Source organism: Sparus aurata, chromosome 7, assembly GCF_900880675.1.
Source record: "Sparus aurata chromosome 7, fSpaAur1.1, whole genome shotgun sequence".
NCBI classification, from domain to species: domain Eukaryota; kingdom Metazoa; phylum Chordata; class Actinopteri; order Spariformes; family Sparidae; genus Sparus; species Sparus aurata.
In genome coordinates this window covers 3,187,315-3,202,596 of record NC_044193.1, presented here as the reverse complement: position 1 = coordinate 3,202,596, position 15,282 = coordinate 3,187,315, and the positions used below count along the sequence as shown (strand labels likewise).

At 41.2% G+C, this 15,282-nt stretch overlaps 1 pseudogene across 1 annotated transcript in view; it reads left to right on the top strand.

Moving 5' to 3' along the window:
• The first annotated feature begins 1,085 nt into the window (after positions 1-1,085).
• LOC115584725 (cryptochrome-1-like) overlaps positions 1,086-15,282 on the top strand; it is a 33,475-nt pseudogene continuing 19,278 nt past the window's right edge. Inside the window, exons 1-5 of the transcript XR_003984602.1 lie at positions 1,086-1,270; positions 4,648-4,820; positions 14,006-14,114; positions 14,249-14,391; positions 14,641-14,825. The product of XR_003984602.1 is annotated as a cryptochrome-1-like (transcript). The remainder of the gene's footprint in view (positions 1,271-4,647; positions 4,821-14,005; positions 14,115-14,248; positions 14,392-14,640; positions 14,826-15,282) is intronic.

Here is a 15,282-nt window from a genome sequence, read left to right as displayed (position 1 = left end):
ACAATACATCAAAAAACTGACAGATATAATACAAAAATATATATATAAATAAAGAGATGAAAGATAGACATGACACACAAATGGACAAAAATATACACAGAAAAACATTGTAGACAATATTTACATCATTATATCTCAATCATACAATTGTAAGAAAATCTATTGTGTGTAGAATTACTGAAAAGGTCCATTTAATCCACTTTCAGGCTATTAGCACTTACATTCATTACAATTTCAGTAACAGCACATTTGCCGTAAGAAAGAAACATATTATTATTTTAGGGCAGTTCATTGGTTTGTTTTACCATCATAATTTGAATTATTAATTACCTATTTATTTGAAAATCTGGATGAATTGTGAAAAAATCTACTGTTTCTCTGCTTGGGATTAATTAAATATAGTACACTCAGTTCCCTCCACGAACAGAAACCATTTTTAGAGGCCAAAAGAAACCACAAACCAGATAATAAGCGCCATTGTTCTGAAAATAAGCACGTTTGAATTAAATGATCTGTCACCTTTTTGTCATCACTCGCTGCCTGCTGCACTGTGTCATGGACTTCCGCGTTGCCATGCCTCCTAAACGTGACCCGGCTTCTCAGAAGTGCTATCAAACCGACCAATGGGAGTGCTGCATTGGAACCACGTCGCCGTTCACGTTGAACAGGGCTTATGTCGCGTTCTGTGAAAATCGGAAAGAACACAGACTAGACTTTTTTAACGTTATATTAAGGTTTTTGTAGGTTCTCAGGTTTCAAATCACGCTTTTTAGATCCTTTTTTTTGGGCGCTGATTCTGTTATAACCCTTACTGTAAACAATATGAGCTCAAAAGCACACTGAACGCTGTGAGATTGGAAATAAATCCCAACAGCTCGATCTGAAAAAATGTCAGTCGTCATAATTAATACTCCCACTTCTTACAGATTCTCTCCTACGTAATAATATAGTTGTATTTTCCGAAAGTGTCAACCAACAACGTCAATAACTGCGCTGACGTGAGTCCGCTTTCGGCAAGTCGTGATTTTAACCGCTGTGCCCTGAACGCAGCGTGAGAGCCGGATAAAGGTTGACACATGCGCAGTGAGCCAAACTCTTATGAAACAAAGTAGTTCAGTGGCAGAAAACAGGTACAGAGAAGACGAGAGGGATCCGCACATCTCTGCCACCAGCCCGGCTGACAACACTTCGTCTTACGCTGAAACGAAGGGAAGAAATGCTTCTTTCTTTGGGCTTGACATAAATATCACCTCCGGGGAGCCACAACAAGGTAAGACAGGCCATTTTGTCACGTTTGGCGCTTTAGTTTTAGTGATAAACCTACTGTACTTAATCCAACAGCGCCACCACTTACATAAGCGGTTGCTCTGGTGACCCCGTTTTGGTGTTGTTTCCTTGCCAAATACTTTAACTTTTCGACCATTATGTGTTTTTAAAACCCTGTGTGAACGCATAGAATCCACTCGACATGTTCAGCAGTGCTTTATTTCGTTTTTTTGGATGCTAATTTCACTGTAGGTACAAAGATCAACGTCCCATTCAGAAGAGACTGTGTGACCTAATTTCAATTTGGAGGAGTCACTGTGGGTTTACACTTATAACGTAACATAGCAACAAAACATCAACTACGGTCTTGAAACTATTGTGGTTTCGTTGTCAAGTGTGTTGACGTGTTACAGATGTTAAAACCAACCACATTGTGCATTTATTAACAGAGGGTGTTGTGTTTACAGTGGAGAAGTCCTGTGTAACTTCTGGTTAATTCACTGTTGATTGAAGGTCACACTGAGTTAGCTTTTTAAATATCCCTTAAGTGTATATAAGATAGCTATATCTGCAAATTATAAATATTTTTACTGTGAAATGACAGTGATTTTTAGCTATTTTCCCAATTATTGACCACTCACAGGGTCATTCCAGTTTCTCAAATCCCATCCAGCTGGTGTCCATCCCATGTCAAACATTATTTTTAATTTGTAAATTGGAGTTGTTTTATTTTTCTGTGAATTGCATTGGAGACATGAGTACTCTCAACACTGATGAGTGGTATTCTTTACGTCACAGAGGCTCCTCCAAGTATCTGGTCACTGCTGAATGAAGGAAACAGTGCCAGACTGTGAATATCAGCCGTGTGGCAGGGAACTCGATGTGTCACATTTACCTTCTGTGCGAGAAATGATGATTTTTTTTGCAGGAAGCCGGGCTCATCAAAGGTTAAATCGACGTGCAAATCAACGATGCTGTGCAGATTGAGAAGTTGTCTTTCTGGGCTGAATTTTTGCCGTACTGATAATGCATCTTTTTTTAAATCTAAGTACAAATTAACATCAATGTTTCCCCCTTTAACGGTGCACAGTATAGGGCAAAATGTCCTAGGTTAAGAGTGTTGTAGCTAGAGGTCCATGCAGGACATTACCGGTACTTAAACCCAACAGTCAGCAGTGTATTTATGTTGTAGGACCAGATATAGACGGATTACTGGGTCTTAATTTCAGTATTACAGTCACTGAGATGGTTTTTGTGTCCGAGTACAGATCAAATTAATTGACCTGAAAATATAATAATTTGGCTCTGATGCAGCGTCCCTCAGGAAGTATAAAATTGCAAAAAAAAAAAAAAATGGAAATATTAGAAATAGATAATGAAATATATCACCACATTGTACAGTAATTATTGTAGTTAGTTGTGTTCTAAATTTTGACACCTTGTAAGAAGATTATATCAACCCTCGGCAGACAATGCAAACCTCAAAGTTTGTAATTGGCTCCTTCGTGTAGGATGATAGATGTGTTTGGATTGACGCCAGCTGTCGTTCATTGTAAAGCCTCCAACATGGTGCACATGACAAAAAATGTCAACACTGGTGAACATAATAATCAGATTTTTTTTCCTTGACCAGAGTAAAATGATCTTTTAAAGCTTTTCTTTCTAAACGAAGAGAAGATATTGCATCTTAAATATGCCTGTGCATGCAGTTGTTGTTAGTACAGTCATGTTCAGTGAACCCAAACAGAAAGTTGCATCTTTCCCTCATGTTTTGTGCTCAACCTGAAAGCTTTGGCTGCAGGCTAAAGTCTTATGCTCGCGTTTTAACAAATGTCTTTGGTCTGTTGGTCAGATTAGCTGCATCCTGGCTCACTCAGTTGTGGGGAAATTGTAGCATTCCAACAGCTTCTCATGATCTTCATCACCAGCCTCCATCACAAGATTATTTTAAGAAACAATCCTACATTCTTTGAGCCATCATTTGACCTGAAAGTAAAAATCCAAAAGTGTGCAAAATTTCCCTTTTTATGGCAGCAAGTCGACGTCTATGCTCATGGACCCACGAAGCACTTTCGCTTAATGGACATTTATTATTCATGATATTTTAAAGAGGTGACAACGAATCTAAATGATTTATTATAGTTGTGGCTTATTGCCAGCAACATGCTCTGCTGTTGAATGAATGATAAACAGTGTCAGGAGTGAGCTTTTTTTTTTAATTGACCTTTATGAATCTTAATCAGTCAAGAGATGTAGTAGATCTAGTGGATGAACCTGCAGGCAGTTTAGCTAGCCACCTAGCTAATTAGCCATTTAAATCAGTTCAGTCGGCCCCTGCACGGCTGTCGGGGACATTCTGTTTTTCTGCCACTGCGATCAGCTGTTCAGTTTGTCAACAAGCTACTTATACCCACACATGTCACAGTATGTCTCTGCCACATTGAGACTGTACAATATGAATTTTGCATGTTTTAAAAACACGAAGAATGGTCATAGTAGTGAGATTACTCAGATATGCAAGGTGTTTAAAGCTAAAACCTGTTGAGGACCAAATATTAGTTGGAGTTGTGGCAGGTAAATCCCTAAATGTCACCTGTCACCTGGCTGGTGTGTGTGTGAGCGTGGAGACCTTAATGTTTTAATGCCTTCATGTTTTCGCTCGCGGTCGAGCTTTGTCGCTACTTAAATGTGGTCAAGGCCGCGCTCCCGCTGACCATGAGCCAATTAGATCAGTAATCCAGGGGCTTTGTATCACACAGGCTTTAGATAGGCTGCCTGTTCCATAATAATAATAATAATAACAATAATAATAATAATAATAATAGGAGCTTGATTTATATAGCGCATTTCACAAGATCGCTTTGATAATGAGTACAGGGACAAATTTCAGAGAACTCTTGTCATCAGTTGTAATTTTAAGGTTTTAAAATCATAGAAATAAATAAAAAATGCCTCTTTTCTATCACTTTTTTCACCCTTTGCCCAAAAGTTGAGTTTTATTTCTACAGTCGGTCTTTTATCAACGAGCGCCAAACGTCTAAAAATGTCTCTGCTGACAATAGAAAGCATTAAAAACTCTTCTGGCCGCAGCGAGGAGTTGGTGTTCCTGTTCGGATCTATTCCTGGCTCGTCCCACACTGTTGGCAACCAGTTCGACTTGGATGCTTCAGTTATCTCTCCTGTTGGGAGACGTTCAGTTTTTTGCTAGCTGTGACTGAAGTGTGGAAAAGAGAAGCTGACGGCATTCTGCTCCGTACAGACGGCGCTGTCGTCTTCACTCAGCTGCGGGAAATAAGGGTTTCACCACCATTCAGTGATTCTTCAGCTCCGACCAGCACACTGACCTTTTCTTTCTTTCCTGGTTACTTTTTTTCTTATCAGAATTAAAAAAGAAAAATGGCCCCAAACTCCATCCACTGGTTCCGAAAGGGCCTGCGTCTCCATGACAACCCAGCGCTGCGTGAGGCGGTCAAAGGGGCGGGCACAGTGCGCTGTGTTTACTTCCTGGACCCGTGGTTCGCAGGCTCGTCCAACGTCGGAGTCAACAGGTGGCGGTAAGATGATTTTCTATTTCTAATTTGTCACCATTTGACAGTTTCTTGGTCTATATGTGTGATTCCTAACGTGCCACTTACGACTGGAGACCTCCTTCAATACCAGGCCAAAAAATATATATTATCTATCATTAATAACCTGCAGGTACATAAAAATACACTGAAAACATACAAACAAACCATACAAACACATTTGTAATGATGTCAATAACAGAACATTTGAACATAGATCAGTTTTAAAGCTTTGATGTTTTGCGTCATCTTTCCACAAGCAGAGGAAAACACATAAACACCATTTTTCTTTTCAACTACTTCATCATTTAAAGCGATTCAAATATATAAAGTGATAAACAGTCTTTGGCTGAACTTGCTTATCATTTCATGGTGGATCCGTACTGGTGACGGGCAATAAAACAACTATGAAGAAGTAGCATCGTCTTCTTGCTGAGTCTTGTTTACTTATGTAGGTCACACAGAGACGTCTGTGTTGAATCCAGACGGTTTCATAACCCCTTAAAAGTTCCTTTTAGTGAGTTAAAATGAAAATCTTCAAGACTGTGACCGATTTCATTAAACATCAAACTGAATATTGTAATATGTACTCTTGCTCCCGTCCCAGGACCAACAATACTGTAACAACTCAAACTAACTCTAACACAACACAACACAACACAACAAACACAACTTTCCCTCACTCATCGTGTAATTCTGGGCTGCAGCAGGCGGATGTTTTCAGCTAAACAGCTTTAAAACCCACCACACATTACCTGCTGTAAGAGAGTTATACTGGGATTAGACTTCAGGTGGACACAAACACGACTCTACGTGAATGTTGCTGATGGAAATGTGTTGACAGCTTGTTTCTGCACCTTACCACTTTTATTTTGTAAGTGCAAGAAAAAAAATAAGGGGGAAAAAATGATGTAAATTGCACTTCTTGCATTCCTTTTGTGCAATAATGACAGCCACTGTAGAAACTGTTGGAAGCTATGACTCATATGTAATGAGGAGCTGGCGTGTTGAGAGGAGAAGCGGGAGAAGCTGCAGTGCCTCAACACACAACAAGATGTCAGCATTTCACTGCTTTTGAAGCGTTATTCGTTGTCTGGAAGTTAAGAGTTTTTAAATAGTCGGGTTGTTGAAGGGAGACTTTTCATTGCCTGGCAAGCTTTTTAAAGGATTGTCTTGTGCTCCTAATCAGAATTTGGACTCATTAAGACCTATTTTTGTCCTTTTCTTGGGGTTTTGAATAATCCACAGTGGACAAAACATTGTTTTAAAAATAGGCGATATAAATAAGGAGTTTACAGCTTTGACCTTGATACACCTGCTCAGCTGGTTTAACAGACACAGGGTGCTCTTTTGTTTTATTCCTCGCTCACATACAGTAATCCCCATTATAGAGGTCAGTCTGCAGGTAATCTTAAGGCTTTGTGGCTGGATGAATAGACCGCAGCGGGGGCTTTCTAAACACGGCCGACTCTAAGGGGAGTCTTAGATGTAGGTTTATAAGGAGATAGATTATGTGTAAAAAAGGGATTTTGTGTGTCACTGCAGGGGAGTGTGCGTGTGTCTTGTCAGATGTAGCTGTGCCCAGTGTTGAGAAGATGCGTGTCAGTTCACGTGAGCGCTGAGGCTGTTTATAAACCGCCGTGTTCCTGCTCTGCAGGGGAGGAGAGTCGATATCACTCCAGCGTTCATTGCTCGATGGCCCATTTTTGCTCTGAAGTGCTATTTGTAGTCCCCGTACAGGAATAGTCAATATTGAAGTCAGTGACCCTGAGATATCCAGCTGATTGTGGTGCTAAAAATGTAAATAAATCAGCGGCGGTGGCAGCGGCGACCAGACAGGAAACACCACATAAGTGGTGCACACGCCTGGTGGCAGCACACAGATTCCAAAACATAATTTGTAGGTCACAAACGCACTAATTTTTTTTTGTCAGCTTGTCTCGCAGTTGAAATGATGACTACATGAAGCTAAATGTGTTTACTGTTACCACGTCAGCTTGAGTTCTGCCAGAGCTGATGGGTCATCGTCGGCATTAGTAAACACGGACGTCAGCTAGACGCAGAAAGAGAAAAAACGGCAATATGAGCAAGAGCAATATACAAATCTGAAGGGATGCAATGTTTTTGTTAAAGGTATAATGTCACAGAACAGCAGTGAGTGGAGTAATGAGATGCTGCTGAGATGTCCAGGCCTGCAAATCTTGTTCTCCAGGTGTAAGAAAACATGTTCATTTGGTACAGACCCCAACAAATGTCCCATTGTCGTGTTTTTAATAGGATTTTGTTTGCAAAATGTAGAAATTTGTCTTTGCTTGCATGTGCAAAAAAGTACTATTAAACACACAACATATAACAGTCAAAACAGGACATAAAACTGATGGAAAACTCATCATTCCCTCTGATATTTAATCAAATTGCAGTTGTAATATCTGTCAAAATGATCGCAATATGCTATTTTTTCCACTGTAAGTACTCACAGTTTATTATTCTATTTAATCGCCAGTGCCAAAATTTCTCGATGCCATTTAAAGTGACTCAGCACCTCTTTTAGAAGATGAATCAACACCAATCTTATTCATTTTGCTGTGAAAGACAGCGTTGCCTTGAGGGGAATATGGTCGATTTAAATGGAGTCTTTCTTCGCTTGGGAGAAAAGTAGCCGCTTTTTTTTTTTTTTTTATTTTGTCACAGCTTGAATTGAAGTGGGCAGAAGATTGCAGGATGTGCCCCACTTATCTGTACGAGGCAGTGACGTACGCACTCGATGCTGCTGCAGCACTTTTTTATCTGCAAAAGCCAAAAAGCTGCGTGACAAATCACCGTATGATGCTCTCGAGGTTAAATTAAAACCAATCTGACAGAATCGAGGTCACTGATCTCTGCACTGACACACACAGACGCGCTAAATTTTTAGGTTGCTCCAATGTGCACGCTGTGAGAAAACAGCATTTTGAAACTCATTGGAGAGTCATGTGATGCGTCCCATATATAGACACTTGGCGTTAAGCAGGTGAAGTCTGCAGCACTAATAGGCATCACAAAGCTCGGTCGGTGACACTTAAACCTGCCCAGCTGCCCCAACACTGGCAGCTCTGTGTATGGAAGGTCATCATCCTATCAGAGCTGTTATTTTTACCTTTAACTCTGACTTAAAATGTCTTCGATGTCTGCGTCTGGATTAAAAATTCTCCAGGGACGAGCACGTTTACATGAATGGGAAAAGGGGCTCAACTAAAAAGTAATCAGGTAAATACAATAACACAGAATACTGTTGATGAGACGAAAGAATAAGAAGAAAAAAATAGTAAGGATTTTGTTTTATCAATGTTAGAAATTGAGCTGTTGGTCCTTCGTGTGAACCGCATCAGCACGTTGGTCCCAGGAGAGTTTGTGATCTATGATTAGACCAAAATACTGCGTCACTCCGTCGCCACTTCAATCTCCTCTCCTCTGATCCTGGATAAAGTGGGTGATGATGAAGCGTCACGTCTAAAATGTTAAATCAGTTGCTGGTAAATCTGTCAACTCAGAGCAGCCAAAAAAAAAAAAAAAAAAGGAGCGAAAACCTAGACAGGAAAAGAAAAAGATTTATGAGGTGACGCACAAGTAGGGATGACATCGTCCCAATCCGACTCCCTCCCTCGTAGACGATGATGATTATTTCAGACGGTGGGGCAGTCGTGTAATTCAATATCAATATATATTTCCAAGTCAACGAAGCCGCATTAAATAAAATAAAAAATCTATACCAAGAAATGCAACCACGCAACCAAATAGATAAATAGATAGATAGATACTTTATTTATCCCGAGGGAAATTCAGGTATCCAGTAGCATACAAAATACAAAACATACATTAACCTAAAATTAAGAAGTAATAAATGGTAAAACAGTGCAGGTGGAGTGCGAATGGAGTGTAAATTCAAAACAATCATCAGCAAATGTAATTTAATCATTAATTTAAGTATTCCCAGCTGTCAAAGATTAAAATATTATATTATATTATATTATATTATATTATCAGAACAATCATGGATATCCTCAGATAAGTGACTTGCAAAAGCTCCATAAGGATAAACAATATATATATCTGCGAGGCAACAGTAATATTTGTATTTTTTCTGTTTTAGAACAATTTTTATTTAGAGTTTCAAGCACATTTTAATCATTTTTGGGACAATACAATAGTCACATGACATTTTCATATCGTACTGTGCTCACACGCAAGAGAACATTTTAAATTTTCCTGGAAACAGAAGTTTAGTTAGGTTAAGCTCCAACTATGTATTATACTTTTGTTTATGGTCGGATAAAACCAAACCTGATAAATAACTTTAGTCTTTGCTGTTTGATAACTGCTAATCAATCAAACGATCTCTATGGAGGCAAGCAAAAGTTCATATCGGGCACAGACATTCGGGTTGGGAGCACCCGAGCAGTTGTTTGCTCATTTATCGCCTTTCTGATCGTTCCTGACCTATTTCCTCATCGGTCCGAAGCATCTTCTTGTTGAGCCAGATACGATTAAAAGGCCATGTTGAAAAACAATATCCTGAAAGAGCTCCGGAAAATGTAGGTCCTGCTTACGTGACAGACAAACAACGTCTAACCTTTCATCACTGGTGGCAGAAAACAACTATTTGGGGTCGTCTCCTCATCGCAGACTTTACTGTTGGACACTTTAACTTCCTGATTTGTTTAAGAAGGTAGTCTTGAAGATGAAGCATGATACCTTTTTTTGTCTTTGAACTGTCTACTTGTTCACTTGTTGTACTGCTGATAGTGTGTTGCCAGTGTTTTCTATAGATTCAGGTGCGATATGGTGATAACCAGATGGCAGTCCTCTCAAAACATTGAGCTTTAACGACTCATAAACATGATGTCTGCATGCTAAATGGCATAAAGCTCTTCTTCAAAATGTTAAAGATGAATTAAAAAAAGTTCTCACCTCAGAAATTCTAGTTAAATGTGCGATTTAATGGCCGAAGGAGCCGCAGTGAGCAAACTACTCCGCGGGCACTATCTTAGCGATGAATACTAACGTAGGAGTTCCAGGTGAAGAGACGGAGCTCTCTGGAGCAGAAGACCAATAAAACAGGTAATCAATCACTTTTCAGTCTAGAAGGAAAATGTGAGAATAGTCTGAGCAACAGATGTAGGTTAGTGTGCCACTGCATGAAACTTGTGAGTGGTTATGTGATCGTGACCTACTTGTGGTAAGGCGCTCTCGTGTGGCCAGTTACCCAACAGAGACGCGCTGGAAAACCCCAGAGGTGCAAAGATAAAAGAACGAACAGTACAGAACAAGTCGTCCATAAAATAAAAAAAGGAAAATAAAAAAATGCTTTCTGCCAACAGTGCAGCTGGTGTTTCGTACGACGTATATCAGTGCAGGAAAAGGAAAAACAAAACAAAGTGAAACGCGAAGTTACGGCCGAGATGTTTTTATAAACAGATGTTGGAAAAAAGCTTCACTGCCTCTCGTTCACACTCAATGATTCAGTTTGTACAGTGTGTTCTCTTCAGTGTGTGTTTAAGTGTGCATGGCCAAGAATGAGGTTACTGGGCTTAGCGATTGTGTTGTAGTGCAGTGTGTGTGTGTGTGTGTGTGTGTGTGTGTGTGTCCTGACAGATGTAGGCCAGAGCAGTTATATAAGGATTGATGCATGAACAGGCAGCCAGCCAGCTAGCCAGGCACACACACACACACACACACACACACACACACAACCACACAAAACAGGCAGCCAGCCAGCCACACACACACACACACACACACACACCCACACAACCACACAACCACACAACCACACAAAACCAGGCAGCCAGCCAGGCACACACACACACACACACACCCACACACACACACACAACCACACAAAACCAGGCAGCCAGCCAGGCACACACACACACACACACACACACCCACACACACACACACAACCACACAAAACCAGGCAGCCAGCCAGGCACACACACACCCACACACACACACACAACCACACAAAACCAGGCAGGCAGCCAGGAAAGAAGGAAGTGGCTAACCCAGCAGCACACACACACACACACACCAACACACAGGAACAATCGGAGGCGCGTGAATGTGGAAGCACACACACCAGCGCTCATCATGCGCACTCTTCACGCTGATCTTCACGTTTCAACTCGTGCTGATGCGCAAAAAGATTTAGATGAATTCACGTGTGCACACATGCTTATCCACTGCACGTCCACACACACACACACACACACACACACACAGATATATAACAGCTGACGGCTGGTCACCCAGAATGATTTATTGAGTGTGTCTGATATTATGTAAATGCTCTTTGTCCACTGAGATAGAAGGAGGGCAGGACAGAACGACATTAACGTAGAGAAGATGCATGTCAGCGCTGACTGTTGGCGAAAGGAGAACGAAACGTGTTCGTTCGTCTCCGTGGCGATGGGTGACGTCTTCAGAAGGGCAGCTTACTGACCTTTTGTTCTGCACATGACGGCCGTGTGCGTGATAACGTCATAGTGAGTTCATGTCTTCAATACATTTCAAGGAATTTGGGGGTTTCGGTGACCAAGTTTCAGTCATGACAAAGAAATTACTCACGCCGTCTCGATTTGAAACTGATTTTTGTTATAGAGACTTTTGATGAGGGCTGAGGTGTTATATTTTAAAGTCTTAAAAGCACTTTGTACATTTTGACCTCGATATTTATTTAGATTTTGGACAAATAATCATCAGGAAAGTATTAAAACAAGTAGAACAGTTCTGTAAATTCAGAAAATCACTTTACTGTAACGCAGCCTTTCAAACCAGGAAGAAACAGCATTCAAAATATTCAGAATTGATTACGTATCGATTAATAAAACCATATATAGTCAATAATAACACTGCTTTAATATTGTACAGTGTTGAAAGTATTGTCCAGCACTACTTTGGGGCAAAAATCTAATGATCACGATAATAAAAAGCTGCATTATTTCTCCACTAGAAATGTATTCATGACTTTGTGGGGAGGCTTTCAAAAACAAGTTGGAACAAATGTAAATAAATTAGGTTTTTAAATGTGTCAACAAAGCTAATGAGATAGACTGTAGTTTAAAGAAAGAGGCAGACGCAGGTGCTCCTGTTCATTCTGTGGTGCCTCAGGTGTCGAGTGTGTCTCTGTGTAACGACACAACCTCTCCGATCTTATCTCATGAAAGCATTTTGTACGTAACGACTTTGGCGCTAATGGTTTTGCAACCTGAAGCAGGAGTATGTAAGCAGCGGAGCCACATTTTCATTCCTTCTTTTTTCTCCCACAGATTTTTAAACCGTTCAGAAAATGAGGTCATTTAAATAGTCGGCGTCTCTCTTGTAAACACTCTGTTAGTTGTAAATTGCGTGTGAGGTTGAAAACATGGTTGTGTCTTGTTGACCAAAATGAGAACTAATATTACAAACTGCAGTCTTGGCTGGTTACACAAGAAGACTAACCCAGACGGTGAGTTATGAAGCTCCAGCACGGGCTGAACGACTCGGTCTCGTTTGAAGCACGTGCCTCATGTGTGCTCGACCTTCCTGCCCGTCTGCGTGGGGGATTGAGAGCAAATAGAGCTTTGCCTGTTAGCAAAACCCTCCTCTGGTTTAATGATCAGGCTAACGGGGTCAGACGGGGAGGGAACAGAACTGAGCAGAACATCGTCTGGCTGCTGGGCCGTCTGCAGGGCTTACCGACTGTCTGCTCTGCTGTGATCCCGCCTGATTCTGCTCATGCTCAGAACTAGTCTAGATGGGTGACGCTCCACACTTTGACCTGTGGTGAAGCAGTGATGGCTGCTGTTACCAGGCAGAACACACAGGTGGTGCTATAGAGCTGAAACTGTAGGAAGAGACGCCACACTGTGATTATTAGCTTGAGTAACACGAGGCTTCATGTCAGCTTTAACCCTTCATGTGCTGTTTTAATGTTTGTATTCTTGTAGCAGTGATGGAAGGATTACCAGATTACCAGATTACATTTATACCTTTACTGAAATCTGCAATAATAACAGAAGATACAAGTTGTGAGTCAACTTTTAAACGCACAATATTTCAATAACATTAATCAACTTTTTAGACCAAGATCCTCGGCCGTGCTTCCAATTGTGCCCGTTGACCACCAACACAAAAAGCATTTACTCCTAAAGAGCACCATAACGAAAGACACGTCTATAAATTGTTGGATCTGCAAAAAAAAGGTAAATTATGACACTTTCTTTCTGACTTTTTTAACCCTGGAGGTTTAGCGCTGAAAATCTGTCTGACGTGAACCGGACAGAAGTTCACGGACGCGGACGAGTCTTTGTTTTTCATCTTCGCCTTCAGTTTGGCCGCTTGGCGCATCAGGAAATGCCGTCAGCCTCATCTGTCATCGTCAGAAGTGACTCTTTAAAACAGTCCCTGACAGACGGCTGTGATTGGACCGTTAGGAGAACAGATGTGCCTGTGCGTCACAAACGGCCTTCAAGCAATCCTTCAGAGGCAGAAAACACTCAAAACATTTCAAGTTTTCAGTGGTCCGTATCTCGCAGCTCATGCTCTCTTGTTCTACAAAGGTCATTCATTTCCATATTCATTATGCGTATTAGGGCTGTTAATTAGCATCAAGGATAAGTTTCATTTATAAAGGCAAATGAGATTGTAATCCGGCTCTGGATAAGACTGTATTTGATCGGAGGAATGCATCGCTGATCGACTGTAAATTGTTCTCGTCAAATAGTGTCATCACATGTCTGCTGCAGAAGGACAAACGTGATTCACTGAAAATAAAACACAAGTTCAGGGTTTAAATTAATTAAAATGCTGATGTGCAGCACGCTTTAAAGTACTTCGGTCCACGAGTTACTGAACACGACACATCAAACGATGGACTTTCTTATTTTTAAGGTTCAAACGTGTGTCTGACACTGAGGGAAATAACTTCTCGCTGGGTGGTCTTGTATGCGTCATGATGCCCGAACACACACTTTAATCTCAGGGTATTGGATAGCTTTTTTGTTGTCGAATCTTTTTACAGTGATGTCAAACATGTAAACCGCCCAAGAAAATACTCAATAGAAAACTTCAGAGGGAAAACGCATCACAGCGAAGGATCAAACGATGGGTGATTCATGTTTTCTTCTCTCCCCTTCTTTTTCTTCCCTCTTCAGGTTTCTCCTTCAGTGTTTAGAGGATCTGGACGCCAGCCTTCGAAAGCTCAACTCTCGCCTTTTCGTCATCAGAGGCCAACCAGCCAACGTGTTCCCACGACTCTTTAAGGTCTGCGTCAACCAGCAGCTTCGATCGTCCCATTTAAATCATTGCAAATTGAATGTTTTTGGACTGTTGGACAGATAAAGAAGCTTTTAAAGACGTCAGCGTGACATTTTTGTATTTCTCTCTCTGTTCTTCAGGAGTGGAAGATCTCTCGGCTGACCTTTGAGTACGACTCGGAGCCTTTTGGGAAGGAGAGAGATGCTGCCATCAAGAAGCTAGCCATGGAGGCAGGCGTGGAGGTCATCGTCAAGATATCGCACACCCTCTACGACCTGGACAAGTAAGGAAGACACAAACACACACAGGAAACACTTCAAGAGATTCAGAAAAAGACAGAAACATGCAACCAAACTGATGAGCTTATTTTAAAACCACCGTCTGACCATTTGAAGTGAGTTTGATTAATCAGAGGATCTTTAAAAGCAACAAGAAATGTCACCAGGTGATCTTATCTCGACTCTTGCTTTAGTCAGAGAATAAAATGTCTGTTATTAGAATCTGACCGGTCCTCGTCTCTGCCCCTCCTCAGGATTATAGAGCTGAATGGCGCGCAGCCTCCTCTCACCTACAAGCGTTTCCAGACCCTGATCAGTCGACTCGATCCTCCTGAGATGCCTGTGGAGACGCTGTCGGACTCTTTCATGGGCCGCTGTGTAACCCCCATCTCTGAGGACCACGGGGACAAATACGGGGTCCCGTCCCTGGAGGAGCTGGGTGAGAAACCAAACACACACCCCTGCACTACCCGGTGCTAATCTATGTGTCGTTTATCTCCTAAATTGAGGTGTAGACTTCAAACTTAGAGGGATGGTTCAAAGTAAGTGGACTAAAGTAAAGTCAGAACAAACACTGCAGGGTCAAGAAATGGGGCTAAAAACACCGTCACCGCCTTTTTAAAGACATTCCGAAATAATTTCTTTATCCTATAAAATGTCCTTACAAGCGACACCAGAAACTCTTGCAGGTTAAATTGGATTTCCTCTGAAAGGCTTTGAGGAAACTACCCATAATGCACAGGTTGTTACACCTCTACCCTCTGCATTCAAAGAGATGGCCTGCGTTGTCAATATGTTATCTTGTCCTCAACCTCCACTTTTTCAAAACATTGTGCTACATTCATTCAGCTTTATAGAATACTCAGTCGAGGACTAATATGAATGAATCCGGTCCA